The sequence below is a fragment of the Nelumbo nucifera genome, chromosome 1 (genome assembly GCF_055504915.1).
Source record: "Nelumbo nucifera cultivar China Antique chromosome 1, China Antique-T2T, whole genome shotgun sequence".
Classification (NCBI taxonomy): domain Eukaryota; kingdom Viridiplantae; phylum Streptophyta; class Magnoliopsida; order Proteales; family Nelumbonaceae; genus Nelumbo; species Nelumbo nucifera.
Genome location: NC_142649.1, coordinates 16,389,063 through 16,402,285, shown reverse-complemented (window position 1 = coordinate 16,402,285; position 13,223 = coordinate 16,389,063).

The window sequence follows — 13,223 nt, the reverse complement described above, 5'->3', positions numbered from 1 at the left end:
AATTGCAGCCATGCAGAAAATAGCAGAGAATACCAGAATATTGCAAACATTATGCAGACAAATAGCAGAAAATTGCAAAAAATACCACAAAATAGCAGCAAATTGTAGAAAATTACAGAAATTGCAAAAAATATAAAAAATTACAGAAAATACCAAAAAATAACATAAAATTGTAGAAAATGCAGAAAAATACCAGAAAATGCAAAAAATACCAGAGAATTACAAAAAACAGCAAAAAATACCAGAAAATTGCAGAAATGCAGAAAAATAGCAAAGAATACCAGAAAATTGCAAACATTGCAGACAAATAGTAGAAATTGAAAAAAATATCAAAAAAATACAAAAATTACAAAACATAGCAGAAATTACAAAAGATTACAGAAATTGCAAAAAAATTATAGAAAATGCAAAAAATACCAAAAAATGCAGAAAAGCACAAAAAATGCAAAAAATGCCAAAATCATAGAAAATTATAGAAAATACCAAAAAATTGATTGAAAACATTATGCAAACAAATAGCAGAAAATTGCAGAAAAATACCAAAAAATTGCAAAAATGTAGAAAAGTAGCTAAAAATTGCAAAAAATAGAAAAAGTTGCAAAAAACACCAGAAAATTATAGAAATTGCATAACACAGCAGAAAATTGCAGAAATACAGAAATTACCAAAAAATTACAGAAATGCAAAAAATACCAGAAAATTGCAGAAAATGCAAAAAAAAGGCAGAGAATTGTAAAAAATGCATAACTTTTGTAGAAAAAATCAGAAAAAATGCATAATATAATGTTTTAAGAAATAAGAACCTTCCAATAATATCAAAATTTAGCATGGTAAAGATGGATACATCATAATTGATAAACTAAGTAAGCAAAGAGATAAGTAATGTTTGAAAGAAAAACCATATAAGATATTACAAATTTTTGTTTAGTTAGAATTAAATGGAAGAGATAGCTCTTCTAAGGAGTGCAAAATGATTGGTTTTACCAGGAGTTCTTCTATCAAATATCACTCTCTTTGTTGTCGCCAGATGCCACAAAAAACCACAATTGTAATATAGTTGTAAGTTAAAATATATATAAATGGCATTCAAATAATCAATGCCTCAACCATTCTTGGGGCAAGAGAGCTACGGTACTAATTCAATAGTCTTCCCCCTTCACTAAATGTTGCTTCAAAATCCACAATCGAAATTGGAATGCTCAAAATATCACGAGCCATTAGAGACAACTCGGGAAATCGTTTTTCAGATGACTTCCAATATTCTATAATATCTAATTCAGTTTATCTCTCAACATATCACTCTTCCACATACAAGTCAAGCTGCAACTTCCTTTCATTTGTAGAAAAGACTTAAACTTTCGTAAGCATCATAATCCTACATAATACAAAGAAACATATAATTAAAAATGCAAACCAATATATAATCATCATTTTGCATATGACTTGTTATCATTCATCAAGACAAAGATATAAAATAATACTCACCTTCATAAAACCATATTCATTGTAACATGTTGCGTTGCTACCCTCAATTGGAATTGTGAAAGCACTTAGATCAATGGATGAATAGTGATTCATGTATTCTTTAAATAATGCATACAATGTGTCTCGAACATGAACACTTGTATCTTTCCCATCCTTACCATCTAACCTTGTAAATGCATATCCCATAATCTTTAACTTGTATTGGGGATCCAAAACTACAACAATGGCCAAAATAGTACTATATTCTACCTAATATTTGTCAAACTTTTCTTGCATGGGTTTAGCCATCACGCTTATAAACTAATATGTGCTTTCTAATGCATCTCTTAAAGTTCCTTCGATCTGACAAGCTCTATGGAAAAACAAGTTTAAAGTTGGGTACTTTATTCCCAAGAAAATATTTGTAACTTCATAAAATGGTCTCAAAAGCCCATAATCTTTTCAACCTTTACCCATTCTTCTTCAGTTGGGCAATTACAATAGTATGGGTCCACCAATTTCAAGTGGCAAAACACCTTGCAATACTCAACTACTCTTTCAAGCATAAGATAGGTAAAATTCCACCGTGTAAGAACTTCCAAGCATAGCTTCCTCTTGTATTCCATTGAAAACTGTTGGATGCATTCCATGAACTTCATCAATCATGACTCAGAACCCTTGACAAATTGTACAACATCATGGATTTTTATCATAGATTCATCTATCATTTTCAATCCATCTTGCACTATTAAATTCAAAATGTGTGTAGCACAACACACATGAAGGAATTTTCCATCATACAAAAGTGCCTTTTGAAAAATCAACTGATATATGTAAACATTAATAAATGCTTCATTACCTGAAGCAACAAATCATAAAATCTTTTCTTCTCTTTTACATAATCTTAAAATATCGGCACTAATGGTGTTTCGTGTAATATGTCAAACATCATAATTCAAAACACTATGAACGTTTCTATTTCCTTCAGGCTCTACATATGAGAGAGGATGGTCATGCCTTATTATTGCCATTGCCATCGCTTCCCTATATGTAACTTCATCAAATATGTGAGTCCTATTTCGAGGACTACGGGTCTCAACTATCATTTCTTTACATATTTTCATATGTCATCTCAAATTGAATGTGCTATAACCAAAATCTATACTGTATGTTTTCTCACAAAACTTACACTTTGCTTTTGGTTTCCCACAATCATCAATAAACTTTTCAAACCCCCACCATACATTTGAAAAACCTCTTTTTCCACTAGTAGAACTTGACACTTCTGACATTTTCAACAAAACCTACAAAAGTAGAACTTTGAGATTTCTGACATTTTCAACAAAACCTACAAAAAACATGCAAACATACAATTTAGGTGGATAGCGCTGATAAAAAGAATTCATAGATAGTAAGAGTGAACCAAGAAGCAAGAGAAACTGATATGATTCCATAAACATAACGATAAAAACAAAAATAAGTCAGAAACTTTCATGGTGCTTTGGTTTTAGTTGGATTTGCATCTTTCTAATGTTGATGCATGTACCATGATCATGAGCATTGGTCAAATAACCCAACTAACAAGCCAACTCATTAGGGCCCTAGCCATCCTTCTCAGTTTGATCGTATCCCAAATTGTTGTTGTTGTGGTTTTTTCTTGTATTAGTCCTATTCACATTAGTCATCCACATAAAGTAGTTGACTGACTTGATGTTTTGACATGAAACTAATGTCTTTGAATGACACATCAAAATAATGATTAATACGAAGTTAATATATAACTCCATACAAACAATGAATCATATAAAGAAACATCTATTAGTTCATTTAGATTATACATATGAGAAAATAGAATGGCCCATATATACAACCTACATGGGTAAACCCACCACTAAGCATTGACAACATTGATTACTGCTACAAGGGATTGAATATTTGGTTAGGCATTTGCACATGGCAATCCGCTTGTTATATATTGTGTAAAAGCAAACACATAAATGGAGACATATATACTAGTTAGAGTGAGCCTCCTATTGCATTTCTCCCTCAAACATGTATATAAAACAATATAATAAAATTAACTTTTTGTAGTTATTTTGTAAGAAAAATATGAAGGCATAAACCAATCTATATCATGATTGCATATAGCCTTGTTGCCAGGTATATGTTGAGTGCATAAGCAGTCAAGAACATACCTAGCTAAGTAATGTGTAAAAGCAAATAAGGGGTTTTTAATAATCCACCATAACTACTAATTTTAACTCAATACTAAAACTTTTAATAATCCGTTAAAAAAACAAAACTCATAATACTAGTGTGGTTGACAATTTTTAGACTTGGAAATCTTAAAAGATTGGAAAGGCTTTAGATCTTTAAAAATAGTAAAATTATACAAGTCACAAGGTTTATCATGGATAGTCCAACACAAGGCTTCATTTTAACCTTTTGTAGCCATGGTCAAGGGCATCGACCCTATTCTTTGGGGGTTTTCCGAATCCAATAATCCATAGTTGGATCAGATTTTTTACACTGATTCCAATATTTCTTTTGATAAATGAAATGCACTATTTCTTCTATAAAATATGTAGTGGTGTATTATTATAATCGCATGGGTATTGTTGTACTGATGGAATAATAATATTCCAACAGTGGCACACCTTACCCAGATGCATGTATAGATGCTATATATTAGAGTATGACATGAAACAATACTTTGACCATGCCTACAATAGTTTGTTGCTTCAAGAATGGTCCTCTAGATGGAATAATAATTTATTGCTTCAAGGAAACTGAAACATATGCTTAATCATTTTAGCTAAACATCACATGAATTTTTAGGCATACAAAATTCTAGATGGGTGAACTCTGCTTTCAACCAAGACATTACTTATTTGAGTTTTCATTCTGTAAATACTGAGATGGTCATCGAATCCTACATTCCCAATATCTTCAGCACCATGTTCAGAAAAGCTTTGCCTCATTATATTACACTATACTATACAGTTTAAAAAGAGCTCTATAAACAAAAGGAAAACCCCAAGCTTAATATAAAGATCCTCATCTTCCACCCATTCTCCTAGATGAATTTCTGGGCACTTTTGACGCAAAATATATGGAGCAGGGACAAGTTTCAGACATGTTTCATGTTCAACTTTTTTATTGAACAATATGACAATGGGAAGCAGAGCAATGTCAAAAGATTTACCTAACTCTGATGTACACGTGACTTGAGAACTTTGAAAAACAATGGTGTTAAGACTAAGAGGACAAACTTGCTTCAATGGTGGAACTAACAGAGAGTTGAGAGAATTGTGAAAAAATTTCGATAGTGAGTGGCTTGAAACCCTAACAGCTTTCGACCTTGCACTCGATCTGATGACTAGTGGAACAAAGAACAAAGATATGAAACTTAAATGGATTGATCTTCGATGGTGGAAGTTCATTTGACTGAGAACTGAGAAACACCCAGAGATCTTTGTTCGACCGTTCAACTCTTGTAGCAGCTTCTCTCTTGACCCTCTCCCCTTACCCTCTCTCGACCCTCTCCTTGACCCAAGTGACCCTAACCCTTTTTGACCCAATGGGTACTATCGACCCAACCCACCCTGACCCTCTTTTCCTTGACCCTAATGGGTGAATTGACCCATATAACCCACTACTGAAATGGGTGGGTATAGGTGGGTTTTGAAGCAGGTGGGTTGGGTGAGTCAAAAGGGCCAAGGTCAAAGATTGCCACCCCTACTTGAGATATGGGAGGACCAATTTGGGCAAGTCAACATCTTTGTGAAGGGAATAGGACGTGGAGGAACTGTCTCTAGTGTTGGACAATACCTTAAATCCAAAAATCCTAATGTTAAAGTATTTATATATCTGTTTTTCAGCACTTTTTTGCATTTTACAAATAAAATTACATTTTCTTGATTTTTTATTCTCCTTGGCGGATATATGGAGTAGAGCTTGTAGAAAGCAATGTGCTAAATGGCGGTAAACCAGGTATAAGCATTAGTGCTTCTTCCTGGTTTGGCTTTTTAAATTCCTGTTTGGTTAAATCACTGAAATTTGAAGTTTACGGTTTTGATATGATTAATTCAAGAACCATCTAATTCTGGTTATGAAATTTGTGGTATCTGTTAGGTTACTAGCGATGATGCAGTGAAGATGGCAAGAGAACTGGCATTGAAGGAGGGTCTCATGGTAATAATCTGGAAAATGCTTTTGATTTTTCTTGAAGAAGAGGTTGAAATGGCCTTGTTATCTAGTAAAAGAGGGATGAGGGACACCAGTTTATATAAAATAAATGATGTCGGCTTTCTTTCTAGGAAAAATGCTTTAGTACATGAAACAATACTTTTCTTGTTGCTTTTCAAGCAAGGGATGTTGTTTGTTATTTTTTTTTTTAAAAAAAAACTACTGTTATTATTTGGGGGGGGGGGGGGTACAAGTAAGGACTAGTTTTCATAGGTAGTAGGTTCTAAATTTTGACACGATACGCCCCATATATGGCCCTTATTGGGTGTATTGTATTATATCGACCACCTGCAGGAATGACTTATTTGGGTATTTTAAGTAAATGTTATTGTTAATAGTTAAATAACATTAAATAAGTCTCTTTTGAAATTTTGAAAAAAAACAAAAAAAAATGTTGTGTTAAGTACAAGGTTCAAAATATCAATACGCCTGATACGCCGGTAGGGCTTCTCCATCCCTTGAACTGATACTCATTTTTATTACTTTTTTTTTTTGCACCAGTTCAAGGGGGCAGTTTAGGGCTCCTCCATCCCTTGAACCGGTCAGACCCCCGATACACCTAAGGGTGTAAATGGCATTCAAAAATTTGAATTCGAAATTCGACATAATCAAATCGAATTCGGATTATTTGAATGTCATTTGCGGTCAAATTCGAATAAAGTGCTTTTACCGTTTAATTAATCGAATTGAATTCGAATAGGAGTTGATCCGATTCGATAAATATTCGATTCGATAATATATTATACGTATATATCGATATTAGTAATGCAGTTATATTTATATTAAATAAATATATTGATATGTTATTTTGTTTGAGTACAAATGTACAATTAATGATGACTTTTGAAATTTTCTTTTATAATATTATTTTAATAATAAATAATTAAATGAAGAAAGCGACACTATGACTATTTTTAGGTCAAATAAAATAACATTTTAATACTTGTTATATTTTAATAACAAAAAACTGAACGGATACAAATGTCATGAGGATTTTTGGAACAATCAAAATAATATTTTAATATTTTTTATCAAAAGGCCTGTATCTCATTAATTATTTTGTACCTTTCATTTATTATTCATCTTTCTTCTTCCTTCCTTCATTTGCAACATTTCTTCTTCGCAATTTCTTTTGTTTTCGTCTACAACTTGTAAGCTTTAAGTTAATCTTCCTTTTTCATTCTTTTTTTTTATTTTTTACATACAAGTGTTTTTTATTCTTTATTCCTTAGTCGCTTTCTCTCTCTTCCTCTCTCCCTATCTTTTGCTCTCTTTCCCTCTTGATGTTGTAGAGCACAAAAATATGGTGGACAATCTCTCTGTTGCAGACCACACTAATGGCGACACTTGTTGCAGCGATAGATGGCTATGATTCAGAAAAATTTTTAATTTATTTATTTTCTTTGTTTTTTGAATATTAGATCGACAGGGAATGAAAAGAAAAAACTTCAAACCGGATTTCTTCTTCTTCCCCTAGTGAAAGAGGTTGGTGTTAAAAATGTATTTTGATTTCAAATCAAATTCGAATATTTGATTATTTAGACAAATTCGAATTCGATGTCTTGCTTTAAGAAACTGCCGGATATTGAATCAAATTCGAATAATCATCTATTTAATCGGTTTCGAATTCAAACCAAGCATGATTCGATTTGAAATCGCTTCGTTTACACTCCTAGATACACCCACTATAGGAGCATATCAGTGGGGTCCCGGAACGATACGTATCGGCTGATACGGGCCGATACGTAACAATTTTTTGAACCTTGGTTAGGTACAATGTACTGATGCACCCCTTCCGATGTATTGATACTTTGAACCTTGTTCTAAATTCAGGTAGTTGGTACCAACTTACAAACTTCACCATGTAAGCAACTATGTTAATTTAAATAGGATTATATTAACATAGAAAGCGATGTTAATAGAAACTTAGAATTTCTAATTTGTTGTTCTCTTTATTGCCTTTAATGTATTGTACTATAGTTTTATTTATTTACCGTCACAGTTTGTGAGTGGTGTAATAAAATCTTGTGTCTAAATGTCAAAAAAGTGGGAAAAACATCTTGGTTATAAAACGGTGATTTGGATATGTTTCAAGTTCGAAGAAATTGAGAATTACTAAAATTAGCAGATACATTATTGATGCTAATCGCAGCCATTTCCCTTTATATTTTCTATTCATTTGCTTCCGTTTAACATAATTTTGACTTCTGATCTTATGCTAAGCAACGATGACTGTTCTTGACTTGAAATTTGATGTCTCAATACATAGTCTTATGTTAAATTCAAATTTTATAGGTGGGGATTTCCTCGTGAGCTTTCCTCATGAGGTAACCCAATTGCAGCCTTGAAGCTTGCAAGAATGCCAGAAAACAAAGACAAACTTATTGTGGTATGAAGAATTTGTTTTTCTTTGATTTTTGGCTTGCAATTTATGAAAGCTTGTTTGAAACCAAAGAAAAGGAGGGGGACGTTTAAATTCAGGATGGGTTTTGCTGCTGTTTTTCTCTTGGGAAGTGTGAGGGGTTGAGGATTAGGGCCTGTTCGCTTCCTCTTAACTCCTATCTCTTAAGAGGAATCTTTTACCTTTAAAAGAAAATTGGTTGTTTGTTTCCTCTTATCTCTTATCTCTTATCTCTTAAAGTGCAATTATACAACTTTTTGTTTTCTAATGATATTCCCAAAAAGACAAACAAAAACTCTCATAGTCAAAATGGATATTTGATCATTTTTAGAATTCAAAACAACATTTTTTGCATTCAGAGTTCATAGAAAATAAAAGTTCATAGAAAATAATTACCTCTTAAGGTAATTATTGCACTTTCAGATGTCAGACTTCAGAGCAAACGAATAGGCCACTAAAACAATACTTAACTTCGTAAAAAATGAATTTTTTCTCTCTAAAATAGATCCATAAATTACCTAATGTAATTTAATATTGGCTTGTTGTTGTTCCACGTTTATTTAATTCATTGTTTCAGGGAAGGGGGTGGAATCTGTAAGTGGGTTGGAGAGGAGACGAACCTAAAGAAATTTGACAGGGACAAAAATTAAAAAAAAAAAAAAGAATAAGAAAAAGGCTATTTCCCCCCAAAAGATGACTATAATGTAACTAATATAATTTTGATATGACCTATGAAGTATGTTTGATCCAAGTTCATGATGTCGTTTCTTTTTCTATTTCATTCTTTTTTGTTTTTTTTTTTAAACTACTCACCCAAGCTTCAGATAGAGGTACCTATCATCTATATTGTTTCAAGAATTTAGGCAAGAGGCTGAAAAGATGCAATCAGATCCTGTCGATGAATTTCTGTTAGTTATATCAGAAACTCGGAAGTTTTCATGTCTAAAATCTATCCTATGTAAACTAACATAAACTACTATGGCCATCTATAGGTCTATCCAAGTTAAGGAAAGATTTCAAGTTTCATATATTGTATAATCCGTTTCAATGTGTTCATTATAATGGCCAATAATTTTGTTTCTTCCAAAGAAGGCTACTTTGCCTCCTTGAGCTATCATAATTCAAGACTTGGTTTCTTAGTTGCAGTTTGTCATGGGCATTGGCAAATTGTTGCATTCTTCGCGTCAACACACTGGAAATTAGCATCTAGATAAAAAAAAAAAGTTGGTGGAAAACATTTTACTGTTCACTCATTTAGCTCCTACCTTGTTTTCACAAAAATAAACATGACAAAGGTTGCATTTGGAAATGATGCAAATAAGTGTGGGTGCAAATATGTAGAGTGTAAAATGGTTCATATAAATTGCAAAATTGGATTAGTTTTGCACTAACAAATTTACCTTCTTACCCAGCAGACTTTTAGCTGAATGGATGCAAACATGAATTTCAATAAAGCATATGTTTTTTTTTTATCAAAAGCCCACTTGAATGCAAATTTACTTCTTTTTTATTGATGTACTTTTACATCTTATTATCAATGTAAATATGCATTGGTCTGTTATTTGTCAATGCATAAATGTAATGTTGCCAAACACAAGCAAAAGTGAACCAAAGTGCAAATTTACCCTAAACTGGGATTTACATTCCATTTGCATCATTTCCAAATGCAGCCTAAGGAAAAACAGATTGAGTTAGTAGTATTTTAGAACTTTGCAAACCAAGTGAAAAACTGTTTGGTCCAACTGTGTTGGACAAATCTCTAGCTGATGAAGTGATGGTGGATTATTTCTGACTTCTTGAGTAATAAGGCTCCATTTTGAGAAGAGTGCAAATACAAATATGTTCAATGTAAAAGGTTCCTTGCATTTAATCATTTTTATTATTTATGGATTTCATTGTACTCTGTCATTTCTAGTTTATAGCCTCTGCAACTGGATTTGTTTGAAGTCAACGTCAGTTTGACAATTTGTGAAAAAGACATGTTTGTTGTAAAGCTTTCAATATTCTAAATTTACAATGTCAATTTGATAAGGCTATGAGAACAATTGTTTTTCCCTTTTTGGGAAATTTAGGGTTTGTTTGGTTTGTGGTCCGAATCGGAATCGGAATTGGAATGGTCTATTCCCATATATTTTGTTTGGTTCAGACATGAATGGGAATGGAAATTGGAATCAGCAGGAATGAGATTTCATTCATAAGAGAGGGGCAAGGAATGGCCATTTCCTCAAATGGGGGAATAACATTCCAGCAGGAATGGGAATGGTAATCTAATTCCGCCTAACTGAGCAACAGGAATAGGATTCCATTCTGATTCCAATTCCATACCCTATTCCCACTAACCAAGTGGGGCCTTAGAGTTCAATCAACATTAGGGATTTTTATTAGGTTTTTGGGTTTTATTTACCAACACTTCCACCTACGATTCACTACCCCTTGAATTTTGATTCATTCCCCATTTGGTTTTGTTTCAACTATAGAGCCCTGGAGGGCTTGAAAATTGAAAGGGACTTGTACAAATTTTATTAAAGTTTATGAGGTGGACTGAACAATAATAAAGCCCTAGAGGGCTTGAAACTTGAAAGGGACTACTGTTTTATGATTGGCATGGGCAGTAATTGTACTGAGGGTTTGTTTGGTTGGCAGTCAGAATTGGAATTGGAATTGGAATTGGAATGGTCTATTCCCATAGTCTATTTGGTTTAGACAGGAATGGAAATGGGAATTGGTTCAATAGGAATGAGATTTCATTCCCAAGGGAGGGGCATGGAATGACCCTTCCCTCAAATGGAGGAATGCCATTCTAGCAGGAATGGGAATGGGATTCCGGTTCTGCCCAACCAAACAGCTGGAATCAGAATTGCCCATTCCAATTCTGATTCCAGACCCCTATTCCTGTGAACCAAACGAGGCCTTTATTTAAACGGCACCATGCTTTTTCTGCTTGGCATGGACACTTGTACTGGTTTTGATTCATGTATTGGACCATACAATAGAGGTTCAAAATATTCATGCATACCATATGCATTCTTTGCCTAGTATGATTCAAAAAGGCAGAGTTCCCTACGGTGCAACTCCCACAAACAATGCTTGTAAGCCGAGTTATTCCTCTACCCATCAACAGATCTGGTTCTAGATCATGGCCTTTAACCCACTATTACACCAACACCTACATTAACCATTTCTACCGAACCTCTGCTTGACACTCGGCCCACTGGGATAAGACAAGCTCCAACTTACTTAAATGATTTTGTTTGCCTCACTATTCAGTATCCTTTGTCCAACTATTCTATAGCAACAACCAATATTCCCTCTGAATTTCATAGGCCCAAAAACATGAATGTTGGTCACAGGCCATGCAAGCTAAATTTAATGCCCTCCAAGCCACTAATACTTGGACTCATACCATGTCAACAGACGGGCCATTGGTTGTAAATGGGTCTACAAGACTAGGTTAAAACTTATGGGGTCCATTGAGAGGCATAAAGCATGTTTAGTAGCTGAAAGCTATTTTCAGGTTAAAGGCATGACTACATTGAAACATATGCTCCGGTTGCTAAGTTTGTAATAGTAAGATGCCTCTTAGCATTAGTTGTAGGTCATAAATGGGAAGTACATCAAATGGAGGTTAACAATGCCTTTTTATATGGAGAACTCCATGAATATGTGGTCACCTCTAGGTCTCCTATTATCTAATGAGCTGCATGTATGTCGACTAAACAAGTCCATCTATGGACTTAAACAATCTTCCCACAACTTGTTTCATACTTTGGCCCGGGCTAATAAGCAACAAGGTTTTCTTTAATCCATAGTTGATAATACTTTTTTCACTTCATTTAGTCATGGTTCTACTCTTGTTGTTTTAACATATGTTGATGATCTATTGATTGTGGGAAATGATCCCAATCAAATCTCAGCCCTCAAGCAATATCTCCAAAGTTGTTTTCCAATCAAAGATCATGGGACAATGCATTATTTTCTAGGAATTGAGATCTCTAAAACAAAAAATGGGTTCTTTTGTGTCAAAAGAAGTGTGCTCAAGATATATTATGTGATATTGGCATGATGGCATGCAAACCATCCCCCTTTCAGATGGAACAACAACATAGACTTGGGCTAGAAGGCCCAATAATTGTTGATCCAGAATGTTATATGGACCTTGTTGAATGGCTCAACTATCTAACCATTAGTAGGCCTAAAATTACATACTTTGTACATACTCTTAATTAGTTTATGAATAAACCATGCCTACACCTCTTTGGGTTCTAGCTAGTTCAAATCATGTCCAGATCAAGGGATCCCTCTTTTCCACTAACAGTGATTTAGTCTTAAGGGATTACTATGATTCTAATTGGACTGGATTCCCATTTACACACCTATTCCACCACTCTTGGGCACTCTCCACTTTCATGGAAATCAAAGAAACAACCCAACATATCTCGGTCCTCAACAAAGTTCAAATACCATTCTATGGTGGCATCTACCAGCGAATTACTATGGCTCCGACGCCTCTTCAATGACTTAGGCCTCAATCACCTTTATCCCATGGAACTCTATTGTGATAACAAAGCTGGTCTACATATTGCAATGAACTTGGTATTCTACAAATGCATTAATCACATTAAGATCGATTACCACTTCATTAGACACCATCTCTAATCTGACATCATTAACATTACTCATTTACCAACTAAACTTCAACTTGTGGATATATTCACTAAAGTTATTAGGAAAGATTAGTCCATTGCATTATTATCCAAGTTGGGAATTGTCAACTTTCATGCTCCAACTTGAGGGGGCATATTATAGTCTAGCATTTGTTATTACAATTTGCCTCCAGTCCAACATCTAGTAGTTAGTTATCAATCCATGGACCATTGTATCCATGTGTTCCATTTCGCTTTCCTAATTTCAAAACATTCTCTTGTATTTATTTAAGTTGGTGAAATGAATCATTTTTTGTATTCTTATTTCATTTTAAAATAACTTTTATTTCTTTAGCCCATGTTTTTCCTAATGAGGAGGGGTTCTATAATGTTTGAATATACGAAATCCCTTTAAACCCAAGTATTTGGTGTCTCTTGTCTAAATAGCATGGTTTGTGAGTTGTGAT